Here is a 13,187-nt window from a genome sequence, read left to right as displayed (position 1 = left end):
AGTCCCCTGAAGGAGAGGTTAGAAAAAAATACTCTTGATGATGATGATGTTGATGATGATGATGATGACAGTGCCAATGTTGCTGCTTCCTCCCTCTGATGAGAAAAAGACAAGATTATATCCCAAACACAGCCTCGCTTATCAAACATTCATTTCTGCCTCGTGTCAAGGCGAGATTTGACACAAATATATATTGAGAAATTTTTCTTTAGGTGGGGGATAAAAACTGATCTCATTTCAGCATATTAAATATTGTCTCCGGAAGACCAAAAAAAAAAAAAAAAATCATCACTGGCTAAATCCTGGTCTATCTAAAATTGAATCTGGGATACCATTTTGACGGGAGAAAAAGTAAAACCGTACAGTTGTGTTGTTTGAAGACGCGGGGGCTTGAATTTGGGGGTCCCTGAATTCTCATTTGAAAGAAATGAAATCGTGAAGGAGCTGATAAAGAAAAAAGGGAGCGGATGAGCTGAGAGAAAAGGAATCATGCCACGGTTGTTTAATGCGCTGTGCCAGTCGGAAAAGTGATTTACAACCAAGACTTTATTCCCCCGACACATATAAAGACAGTCCCTGTTTTATTTACCGGCCGCGCACACGCTCACGCACGCACGCGTGGGCCCCTATATGTGGTCAATTCTCTGGAGTTCATCGGACACAGATATGGAAAGCATCGACTATTACACGCTTCGCTCGGAGGCAGGCGCGCGCGCTCGCATCCATCAGGTTCATTTCCTGCAGCGGAAAGTTCACTCTGTTTCATGACTCTCAACAATTCTGCAAAACACTAAACTTTTTTTAAATGTATTTCTTAATAATGCTCGTTAGATTCTGCAACTTCTGTGCAGCTGTCAGGCCTTCAGAGCTGCAGCCTGGTGTCTGGTGCTGATGCTGATATCTGCCCGGGCCGCCCTGCAACAAACACATCTAGTGTTAATCCCCTTATTACTGCACATTTATATTTATAAATTATCAATGCTGATATTTCCACAAGAAGTGCATCAATTAATCACAAGTTTTGCACACTTGTTTAATATTTAGATCATTTTATTTCCTCTACATTTCTTGAATAAAACGCCACCAAATGATTTTATTATCATTATTTATTTATCTCAGCAGGCAGGCCTGTAATTTAAGGCAGATATTAAATATAATTTAACATTTAAATCCCCAGGTTTTCTCAATTTGATTTTTATTTTGCTACTTTTTGTCACATTTTTAGAGAAAGTATTTACATGTGTTTCATTGAAGCCAACACTGATCACTGATGTCAGTTTAATGTCACTTCCTTTAAAGTCTTTGGTTAAATCAGAAGTCACATGTGACCTCCAACCTTCCCTGTGACACCTTTATCTTCTGAACAAGTGCTTCCAATCTTTTTAGTGTGACCACTTAAAATGAAGCCATATCTTCCTGGGATCCATCATGAGTTATTCAGTTCCATACAATTTATGTGAATAGTTTTTAGAGACATAAAAAAAAGTTATCCAGTGAGATGAAATAAAAGTCAGAAGAATCCTAATTTTTGTGTGACAGGCCTAAGTGTTTTCTTCTTTCTTATCTTAACTATCTCACAACCCCTTAAATGTATCCCGTGACCCCTCACAGGGGCCCTGACCCCCATGTTGGGAATCACTTTTCATATCTTCTACATTTTCAGGCAGGATTAACATTTCCTTCGTGCGACCCAGCTGCTTCATTTATGGACAGTGTTTCAGCTCACACACTCTCAGTATCAGCCCGCGTGATTCTCTCATGCATATTTATTATCACTCTGCACGTCCTGCTTGCTCAGACACCTTCCATACATTAAAATGTGTGTCATAACTTACAGTACGCGTGGGCGTGTGAGACGTCACACACGTGTGAGTGTAAGTGTGCCTCATCTTTTTGAGTTATTGTGTCTTTTTGATGCTCGTGCACTCTCTGAATTTTCATGCGGCATAAACTTTCCATACATCACATCAAGCGGCCGCAGGAGTTTTTTGTCGATGTCTTTGCTCATTAATACTCCAGATGCCACTAGAGTCATCAAGTTGTTTATTTTTTTACATGCATCCTCTGCATTTGTGTGTCATTAATTAAAATATAACAACTGCAAATTGGTCAGCGTAGATATGAGGTGTCATGAAGTCACTGAGTTTAAGTTATTCAATTCTAATAAGCTCCTTGGTGGTGAAACAGTTTTGTGATATTAAATAAAGCAATTCTGCTGCACATATTCAATAAAATTTGGATTCCATATTAAGTCAATTTCTTTACAATAACAAGACATTTTTCCTCAAATCATCAGAGGTTACTAAAAGTTTAAGGTTGCCAATCTGTGACTCAGAACTTCATCTGACCACCCACCGCTACCCGTACCTTCATAAATAAAGTTGTATTTCTCAGAAAATTCATTGCATTGATTTGTTTTCTTTACCCGACACATTCAGAGTAGTTCAGAGTGTGATATGTGATTTATTTCTGCAGAGACTTCCTCACACTTTCCTTTGACAGCTTTATAATCATCTGAAGGTAACTGAGCATCTGAACAGGACGAGCTCACACACGAGTCTTTAACAAAACTATCTCTGTAACATATCTTTACAAATGACCTCCTGGTGAAAACACACAGGATCATACCAGACGACACTTCCTGCTCGGATCAAATACATGATGGTGGATGCTGAACAGAAAGATAGATTCAAACTTGAGTGAATTCTTCCATTTATGTCCATTAGGAGTGGGAAAAATCAATACAGTGTAGTAGTGCAATATTTTTATGTGGCAGTATCATATCAACACACAGATGTCAAGTGTTGATTTCTTATTATTTTTTAAACTTAATTTTAAAAATACAAAGTAAACTTTTTGAAGCCCACTGGAATAAAAAATAAATTGGATTTTCAGTCCAATAGATACAGTTTTCTGCAATAAAAAGTTTGCTTTGGGAACATTATTTACAGTTGATAAAAGGGTGATAAAACACAATAGATATTACTGCAGTACTCCTAATATCACAAATTGTGATAATATTGTATCGTGATTTAAGTATCGTGATAATATCCTATTGCAGGGCCTCTGATGATTCCCACCCCGAATGTCCATAGTAGCTGATTGCAGTATCTTCCACTTCACTCTAGTGTTAGCTGAATTTGTGTGTGCAGAGCCACGGAGGACACCGAGGTCACGGCCCTGCTAACATCCCTGTATCTGGTTGATATTACGACACAAGACGAGTTTACACTCTTGCACCCATGTTGCTCATTCAGGCTGTGAGACTAAAACGTGAAGTAAAGAAGAGGATTTGCCGCCAACCCACATGACAGAAACTATAAGTGAGGAATTAGATGAACAAGTAACATGTGACATTTTGTGATCTCTTTATTAGAGTTTGATACCAGAGCCTCCACGATACAATATTATCACGATACTTTTTAATTCACGATACGATATTATTGAGATAACATATATTGCAGTTTACGTCCCCAAAGGAAACTTCTCTGTTTTTATTATTAAATAGTACAAAGTTTTGGGTCTTTTCGTCTCACTTCAATTTTTTTTTAATGGCAGCAAACTGAATCTAATGGATGGACTGACCAATTGATTTTATTAGGGACTGTTTGTTATTTATGAGGGGGGAGGGGTGATGCAAAAAGGGGGAGGCATGTCAAATAATTTCTTTAAGCACTGGGGAGGGATTTATGTTTTGATTTTGGCTTAAGGGAGGGGCATACACATTTAAATGGTTGCTTTATGTTTATTTTACTACCGATTTAAAGAGGTGTTCAACATTTAACTGGGCAAACTGTGCATTGACACCAAGAGATGGAGACTAAAGGGCCCTCTGAGTTTTACTGACGTGTCACAAGCAGTACAACCAAACGAATTAGGGGACTGTCTTTGGTTTGGTCTTAAGGCAAAATGGGTTTGTGGTCTGATTGAATCTCAGATCAGCTGATAATACTTCCCTGTTTCCACTGTCTTTAACAACCAGCAAGAGCAACAGTGGAAGGTTGTGTTTATACTGGGAGTATGTCAAGTGTCACTGTGTCCAACTGTCAACATGTGAATTGCCTCTTGCTATCTAGTGAGCTAGTGTTTAATGTAAGGGCATGTTTAGTACTTGTGAGGGGGGAGCAAAAAGGGGAGGCATGTCAAATATTTTTTTAAGCACTGGGGAGTGACTTATGTTTTTCTATTTTGGCTTAAGGAAGGGGCATATGAATTTGAATGCCTGCATTTTGTATTTATTTTACTGCCATTTTTTAAAGAAAACATGGCTTCAAACCTGCCTGCATGTTCTCTTTAAAGATGGATGGCATATTTTCTTTAAAATTTGCCAAAAATACACCATTTATCACAGCTAAAAAATGTGAAAACAGAAATTATCATTGGATTTTCAAATTTCCAACAGACACACGCTTTCATTGGGAAAAAAAAACAGATCTGAGTTTAAAAAATGCCAATATTTAATCAAAATCACTTTACTCGTTTAAAATTTGGCAAGAAATGAACTGTTAGCACAAACTAACTAACATGAATGATAAGAGCGAAAAACTGACTCCAGGATTTCATCTTCAACTTTAAAATTTTAAACACCAAAGGGTACGTTTTAAAAATCTAATTTATGGTGGAGGGAGGGTTGTGCGATTTCCGCCAGTCACTCAGGGAGGCACAAGGAAAAATATTTGTAGGTTTGGGGAGGATCAAAATAAATAAAACAGACAAAAAACAAAGTCACACTGCAGCCACCCCATCCTCTGATAAATAAAGAACAGTCCCTTACTCTAGTAGACTTCCAAAAGTTTAATTTGTATTTGCAATATTGATCATTTAGACTTGCCGTCTGTGTATCAATGCAATATTGCCACACAAAGCATCACAATATGCTGTATTGATTTTTTTCCCCACCCCTACAGTTTGTTTGGGTGGGGGTGGCTCTGCTGCGGGAGTTTGAACTCATGACCTCAGTGTTTCCCCAATCCTTGACTTGGCCCTGACACTTCAGTCATATCATAAAATAAAGGCGTGCGTTGGCAAAACTGCCGATCAAGAATATTTAAGATGATATATGACAAAGAAGAAAAAATAGAGGCTTCTTGTGATATCAACACACACTCATGAAGGACGGATGCAGAAGCGCACACACACACGCCACACAGAACTACCTGGCTGATTTAGTGCCTTCAGCGACTCAGGTTGAGGGCAGCACTGGCAGTCCGAGCCAATGGAATCCCTCGGTAAAGAGGATGCTAATCGTAGCTTCTTGTGCCTGAGCATGTCTTCCTGGGCCAAATGAGATTAGAGGGAGTGGGATATGGCGAAGCGACGTGCGTGGGGTTCTGGAGGTGAAAGGTAAAGGCACTTATCAGGAGGGTTCCCCTCGGGGTCCTCGACGGCTGACTCAATCAAAACCCTGCACGCACTTCTCACTGGATTAGACTAATCAGGAAGGAGCAGGGGATGTATAGACCACTTATCTGAAAAAAAAACATTGGGCTCTCTTTCCCTTTGAAAAGACCCTACAGAAATGTTTGTTAATTTTATTTATTACAGGATGCTTGTCGATGTGGCAATCTTCCATGGAATCATTAAAAAGGGCTCTTCCACTCACTGAAGGCACGCACTGTTTACATGCTACAAAGATAGAGGAGCCTTTGATGTTCCAAATTTCCCCCCCGTTCACTCATTGTCATCATTATTTATATATTTACTTAGATTTTTTCCTTAATTTATTTTCACCATTTGTGTTTCTCGTGCCACAACAGATCACACTGATGGAAGGTAGTCAACATAACAAAGACCCTGAAAGGTATATGAATATTTATTACCGGGACGACTTCAGAGCCAGACAGGCCGTTAGCAGTCAAAGGAATAGTGAGAAGATAACAGCAATTTTCACACTTATGATTACCTTCAAATTAATCTCCATTTCTTGAAGGGATGTGGGGTAGTTGACTAGCATATCTTTCATTTCTCGATTAAAAAAAAAAAGTTATTTAATCCAAGTTTCAGCTACTTGTTTGACAACATAATTCAAAAACAATTGTGGGTTTTAATGTGAGCTCGTGTAGAGAAGGTTAGAGTATGGACAGAATGATCAGGGTCATGGAGACACCTGAAACTATCACTGAAGTGAGACTTTTTAATGTATCTGTCATGACTCTTATGACATGCAGCTTCTCACTAGTTTCCAAGTGTCTGTCTTTTAAAGGTCCAGTGTGTCGGATTCAGGAGGACATATTGGCAGAAATGGAATATAATATAATAAGTATGTTTTCTTTAGTGTATAATCACATGAAAATAAGAATTACTTTGTTTTCGTTACCATAGAATGAGCTGTTTATATCTACGTAGGAAGCAGGTCCTCATCCACAGAGTAGCCCAGAACAGACGAACTAAACACTGGCTTTAGACAGGCCCATAGACTGTATAATTAATGGACGTAGCTATCGTGATGTCACCCGCTGGTTTGTGGACTCAGGTTTTTGGCATTTAAGCTGTCGCCATCTTGTTTTTTTGGAGCCAGACGGGACGAGAGGGTAGAGCTGTGGAGGAGTGAAGGGTCCAACACATTCTCACTCCAACCTCGTCACATATCGATGTTTGGTCATAGACTTTCCATGTCGACAAACGACATGGAAAGGTGCGTTGGTTGCTGACGTTCTGGCACATCATGTCAACTTCAGCCTGTTACATGCGTTGTCTGTTTTGAAAATACACTTCCGTTTTCATAGGAAATGTACAGTTTGCATACAGTCTCTTTCAAAATAATAGCACTACTTCAGTACAACACCGCAGATTGTTGTTTTTTTATCTTCAACAACAAATGCATGTGGTTGGGTTTAGAAAAAAAGAACGGGGTTTGGCTTTACAATCTTACAGGAAGTGAACATCGACCTACCGGGTGAAAGTCCGTGGTTTTTGGACCCACCTGCCCTACTCAGTCTTTTCGCTGCCTTAACTTTGTTTAAGTTGTTGTCCCACTGACCTCTCTGACCTAGAGAGTGCAGTGATGCCTCGCAGATAGCCTGTCACTCAGTCAGCCCCACCTTTAAATATGCGTAACTTTGGACCTTAATAAAATGTTAACGGGTGAGTCACAAAAAAATTTGCCTTCTGTTCAGTTGTCAGAAATTACGATGGCTAATGTTAGCTGACATCGGCAAACATTCATCAGCCCAGGTGCCAGAAGAAAAGATACATTTCTATGTATCATTCCTAAAGTGACATAGTGTATGAGCTGACTTTGTCATCGGGAGATGGAGGGGATGGTGGATAGTGTGACACCCAGACGAGCATCGGTTTGTTTTTTTAGTGACCCATTGCTGGGTTTTTTAAGGGCACATTGTGGCATCTCCAGCAGTATTTGTGCCAACAAATGTGGGTGTATTTTAGCAGCGCATCACTGCATTTCCACAGACATTTGTGCCAGCTGAACATGGTCATTTCTTAGCCAAAACATGATCTTTCATAACCATTACCAAATGGATTTTGTGCTAAACCATAACCACACATTAACCACAGTGTTACTGAACCTGTCCGCCACAAAATAATGTGCAATGTAACTTATTTGTGGTTTGCAGCAACATACAATCCCAACATTTATTCTGTCGTTTGGGTTGGACATAAACTGCAGTATAACCAGCATTACTGAGTCACTTCACTGACTGTATGACTCTTTTCTACTTGTGCTACTTTTAAAGTACACACTTACATACGATATAGTGTCTTATAACTGCAATGTGTGACCAAAGTGGGTGCTGTTTAACAAGTTACATGGCCTCACTTTAAGATTCTAAATAGTCAGCAAAACCTTTATAAATAAGTTGTATGGAAGCCGAGAACAGCCATGCTTGCAATAATTTTTGCAATGCTGTTGTATCAAGATTACAAGTTTATTACTTTGCTATCTCAAGAAAACAAAAAGTTGCCTGTATGTTCATGTTGTATGTTTAGGCACTTACAGAACAGGGTTAGAGAAAGATTGTTGTTTTGGTTTCAAACAGAAAAAGTCTACAGTGACTTGTTTATTGACATTTAACTGAAATCACAATCTTTCGCTAATAGTAAATAAAGTGCTTTTGTTGCCTAAAGGTGCCGTTGTGAGCATTTACAATTGTGTGGTGGTGTGTCTGTGTTGCTCTGCAGTTACACCTCCAAAACGCTGGTCAGCGGCAGGGTTTCTGTTTGATTGATTCAAAACACAACTAAAACACACATTTAACATGGTTTAATAGTGACAATATCAAACACAAGTGCAAAAATGTCTCCATTATAACTCACAAAATTCACTTGTCTTTTGCTGGACACATTTTCCCCACAAATACAACATGCTAATGTTATTAGCACAAACCTATGCCATTTTACACTGTATAAATTAGCCTAGCGTACTCTTCCTCTACTCATATAAAGCCAGGGACATTTAACAACAACATTTAACAACATTTAACAAAGGTAACGTTACAAAATTAGTCTCCATTATAACTCACAAGGTTCACCAACAACACATTTGTCTTTTGCTAGACATGTTTCCTCCACAAATAAACATGCTAACATTGTTGGCACAAGCGTATGGCATTTTACATTGCATAAATTAGCGGAGTGGTTAGCGGACTTTTACTCTACTCATATAAAGCCAGGATAAATTACGCACAAGACTTAAATGCTTTTTTTCTTATCTGTGAAATTAAAGTTTCCACTGAGGGAAATGGTTTCAGCTTACAAAAATAGACAGGAGGTCTGCGTTGACGCAGTGTGTATTTACACTTCACGGGAAGTGCACGTCAGGCTATTGCGTAGGGTGTGCGTGTATGCAGAGCCTAGGCCATAGGTGCAGCCTCATCCTACTTAATTGTAACCACCCCCAGTCTCTGGTGTCAGTCACTTTCAGTGCACCCTGACCACATTCTTGTGATTGTGGAGCGCAACATAAGTGAAGCGTTTCATACACTTAAAATTATGTTTCCTCTCAATAATCCTCACAGCAATAAACTGTGCCACCATGAAATAATTTGGAAGTCATATATAAATGTAATTTTTAGGAGACAGTTTTTAACATTTGTCAGTCTGTGAGTTACACTATGCTGCAGCAGAATACTGAACATTATAATAAAGAAATAAATGGAACAGCCCTTCACACCGTTATCATTTTCACTTGACACGCTACTGTTCGTGTGGTAACTTGTGTTTGTCCTTGCCTATTTATGCTGTAAGTCCCAGTGAATACAAGTGGTCATGACCTGATGGAACCAAATGAATGGCCTTGAGTGCCTTACAGCCGCGGCTTCTACTCACATTGATTGTCTTAAAATTCTTAAATATACCAGAAAAGAATTTGCATGTAATTTAGATAATTTGCAGGAAACCTTGTATGCGAGCAGAAGGGTAATCTTCTGGCTCGCTGTATTGATTTACCTTGGCTCGGGAACAAGAGTCTGAATGAGAGGTGCCCCCTTTACTCTCCATTCAGTCTATAGAAACACAAAATGATGTGCACTGTACAACATTGTTATCACCACAAAGCAGTACAGTGTTGATTATGCCAACTAATTATGCCAGCAAATACTTGAGGAAGCGCAGAGCAGCAGATGAATAAGATATCAGCCTTGTAGAGCGGCTTGATTCTCCGTATTGTTGAATAATGTAACATTCAGGTGCCTCCCAGTACCTGACATGATAGTGAGCTTCATACAAGATGCTTGGGTAATTTCACATTGTTTCGATTGTTGCATTGTTTTTAGAGGCCAAATCATCATATCACAACCTTCAAAGCTCAGAACACGCACGTCATGTTTAATACGTATTCATGACCTCTGTAGTGCTGAGTGTTACTGAGGAAAACGGGGAGAGACACGTGATTATCTTTGTAACAGGTCCTTCATGTCAATGAGTGCAGTTATACTGCAGCCACCACATGATTCACAGTAACTGATTTGACATATTATTCATATTTCTCTCTTAATTTTAATTTACTTAAGTCAGGGAAGAGTTGTTTTAAATCAGTAAATCATCATCTCCTCACTTATTGTGTTATATACAGAACTTTTCAGCCCTGTAGCCCAAAGAAAATGTTGCCATTTTACGTTTCTACAAACCACTGATTTCTAACATTTGTACGTTTCATAGGTATCAACAAAGTGGCGTAGTGTATGAGCTGACTGTGTTATTGGGAGGTGGAGGGGATGGTGGATGGTGTGACACCTTGGAGAGATGCTGCAGACCACTGTTCAAAACTAACAAACAACAAAACCAGTTGTTTAAGCAAGTCATTGCTGTGTTTACAGCTGTTTTTGAGCCACCGAATGTTGAAGTTTTCAAGCGACCCATCTCTTTGTTTCCAGCCAGGGTAGTGCAACCAAAAGCCATTGTTTTTTACCAAGACATTGCTGCTTTCCTGCCGGGATTATGCCATAAAACACAATTGTTTTTTACTGAGATAATGGCTATGGTTACATGATGGCTTCTCATTCAGAATGAAATAAATCTGAATGAAATCATTCGGAATTAAAGTTTTTCCAGGTAGTTTACATGAGAAATATTCATTCTGAATGAGGGTTTACACGGGAGATCAGTTTAATCGCCTTTTAATTGCCTTTATTTGGGTCCGCGCAAGGTTTGGGGCAGGGGAGGTTTCTGATTGGATAGGGGGCGGGGCGGATGTTACGTGTTTACGTTTACTGGAAGAAAGCACTGTAGTCCTCGTTCCGGATAACAAGATGCTTGACGACGCCGTTCTTAGTGCCTTTTTCGGGCTTGTTTTGCTTTTATTCTTGAAGCAGCAGTACGACAACAACCTTGTTCTGCTAATGCTTCGTCTGTTGAGGAGGAGAAGGGAGGTAGAAGACCGTGCTGTGGCGAATGGAAACCGGTTAGTGCAACGAGTCGTGCGCGCGCTATATACGTCATCGTGCCAGAAGGGCAAGGAAACGAGCATGCGGAATTAGAAACAGAATATTCCAGCCCCTTACATCGGAATGATTTTCAATCCAATGGCCATTTTCATTCCGAATTAGGTGTTTACAAGATCACTTTTAATAGGAATGAACTTTCATTCCGAATGAAAAGGGAATCAAACTGTCCATGTGAACCCACTCATTGTTGCATTTGTCCCATTAAAAGCGGTTGTTTTTTAAGTGATACGTCAGTGCATTTCTTGCCAGGATAGTGACATGAAAAGCAGTTTTTCTTTTTAGTAATACATTGGTGCATTTCCTACTGGGATAGTCCCATTGAAAACAGGTGTTTTTTACCAAGACAAAGCTGCACATCTATGTTTCCTGCCAGGTTAGTGCCCTGAAAAGTGACTGTTTTTTACCAAGATATTGCAGCATTTCTTGATGGGATTGAGTCACTAGGAGGGGGTATTTTAAGCCAGAGTATGATCTTTTCCTAACCATAGGAAACCATGAACAAGTGGGTTTTGTGCCTAAAGCAGCTTTGTTGAAACATAAGGAAACATAAAGTTCAGACATGTCTACTGAATGATAGTGTCCAAATTTAACATTGTTTTGCAGAAATGTACAATGACAACTTCTCTAACAAGGGATCTTATTTTGAAATGATATTTCTTTATTCCTGAAAATGAAAAACATGTTCCACTTTAAATAAAGCAGAAGTCCTCTGGGCCAATCACTGACAAATCCGGTCTGTCACTTGCATTGGTGAGATACATAATTGCAGCACGTTCTGTCAAAATGAGATCAGCAGTGTCGTAGATATTGTGTGTGACTGATGGATGAACAAAAATATACATTGTACATGTCTGCCATGCATTTAAAATTACTTTAAGTATAATTATTCTGTGAATGCGTACAAAACCAACGAGCAGGCCAACACCACCAGCAATGATACAAAGATCGAAAAGCAATGAAATAACTTACTTATCATCTGTGGCAGCCATCGCAGCACTTTACAGAAACAGTTTTCTAGATGGCAAAAAGTAGTTTCTCCCAAAAAGGACTTTGTACTCTCACATCTCCCTCTGCTTGTTTTTGTGGCCTTCAAAAGAAGGGCTTCATGGGACAGAGGTAAAATAACTGCCACATGTGTTAAAGACAGGATGGAAGACAGGACATCTTTTACTTTGTGTGTTGTTTAACCTTTTAAAACCTTTTCTTTTACTGATTTCAGATGCCTTTCACAAGTATTTAAACCTTCCAACCCGAAGCTAACCGGCGTGATTTCTTTTAAAAACATGGGGAAAAAAGGCATTGAGCAACTTGGAAAGAAATGTCCCACAAATTGCAAAAAAAAAAAAGTAAAAAGCTAAGAAAAACTACAGTATATTTAGGATTATTATTATATTTAAAAATTATGTCACATAATTCTAATAATTTTTAAGCACTATTTCCAGGTCATTTCTGTGTTTGTTTCTTTTTTCGGGTTTTCAAAAGTGGATCTGTGCAGGACTCTGGTCTGAAGCAGCTCTAAATTTGTTTACAGACAGCTGGGCAGTAACATGTTGATAATAATACTAAGTAATACTAAGCAATAATATATCTTTTTCCAGTAATAAGTAGTGTAACTAATTACTGAAGAAATTTTAGTAATAATATTACAGTTACCTCAAAACCAAACAACTTCTTCCAATGCTAATTTGTTTTACACCTCACTACTGACTTGAAATACAATATCACATCAGTGGATTTTTTTTGTAATCGTCGTGCTGCACAGGCACGTCACAAAGCAGCACGAGAGTTTTGAAGATGGAAGCGTTTACCTTAGCAGCTGGAAATATTCCCATACATTGCTTTTGTCAAGAGGAAAGATGACAAGAACACTCTTACTGCAGGTAGTCGGACTAAGATGTTTTCCACTGCGAAAAATGTGTCTTCACACACTTGGTATGAAACACCTACTACGACTGACAACACAACAATGTGAAACTCCAGGAAATACACCCCACCAAAGGTGAGCCCTCCTCGGCCGTAGAGGTTGGTTGTAGTTGTACGCTGGCTAAACAACCAGAACTGGATATTAATTATTTGACAGCTGCAGCTACAAAGAAGTGATGAAGCTTGTGGTTGGATACGTTGTGGATGAAAATCGTTTGCACTCTATTTAGCCTTAGCTACACTAACCGGTGATTACCCTGACATTCACACAGAGAAACACATCTAAATTTTGGAGAGATACACAATTACTAATTTTATGGGTTGTAACATAAAAGTAATATATCGAGTAGTGTAACGAATTAA

The sequence above is a fragment of the Epinephelus lanceolatus genome, chromosome 6, assembly GCF_041903045.1.
Source record: "Epinephelus lanceolatus isolate andai-2023 chromosome 6, ASM4190304v1, whole genome shotgun sequence".
NCBI lineage: Eukaryota > Metazoa > Chordata > Actinopteri > Perciformes > Serranidae > Epinephelus > Epinephelus lanceolatus.
The sequence above is the reverse complement of the archived record's forward strand: the minus strand, read 5'-3'. Positions refer to the sequence as shown.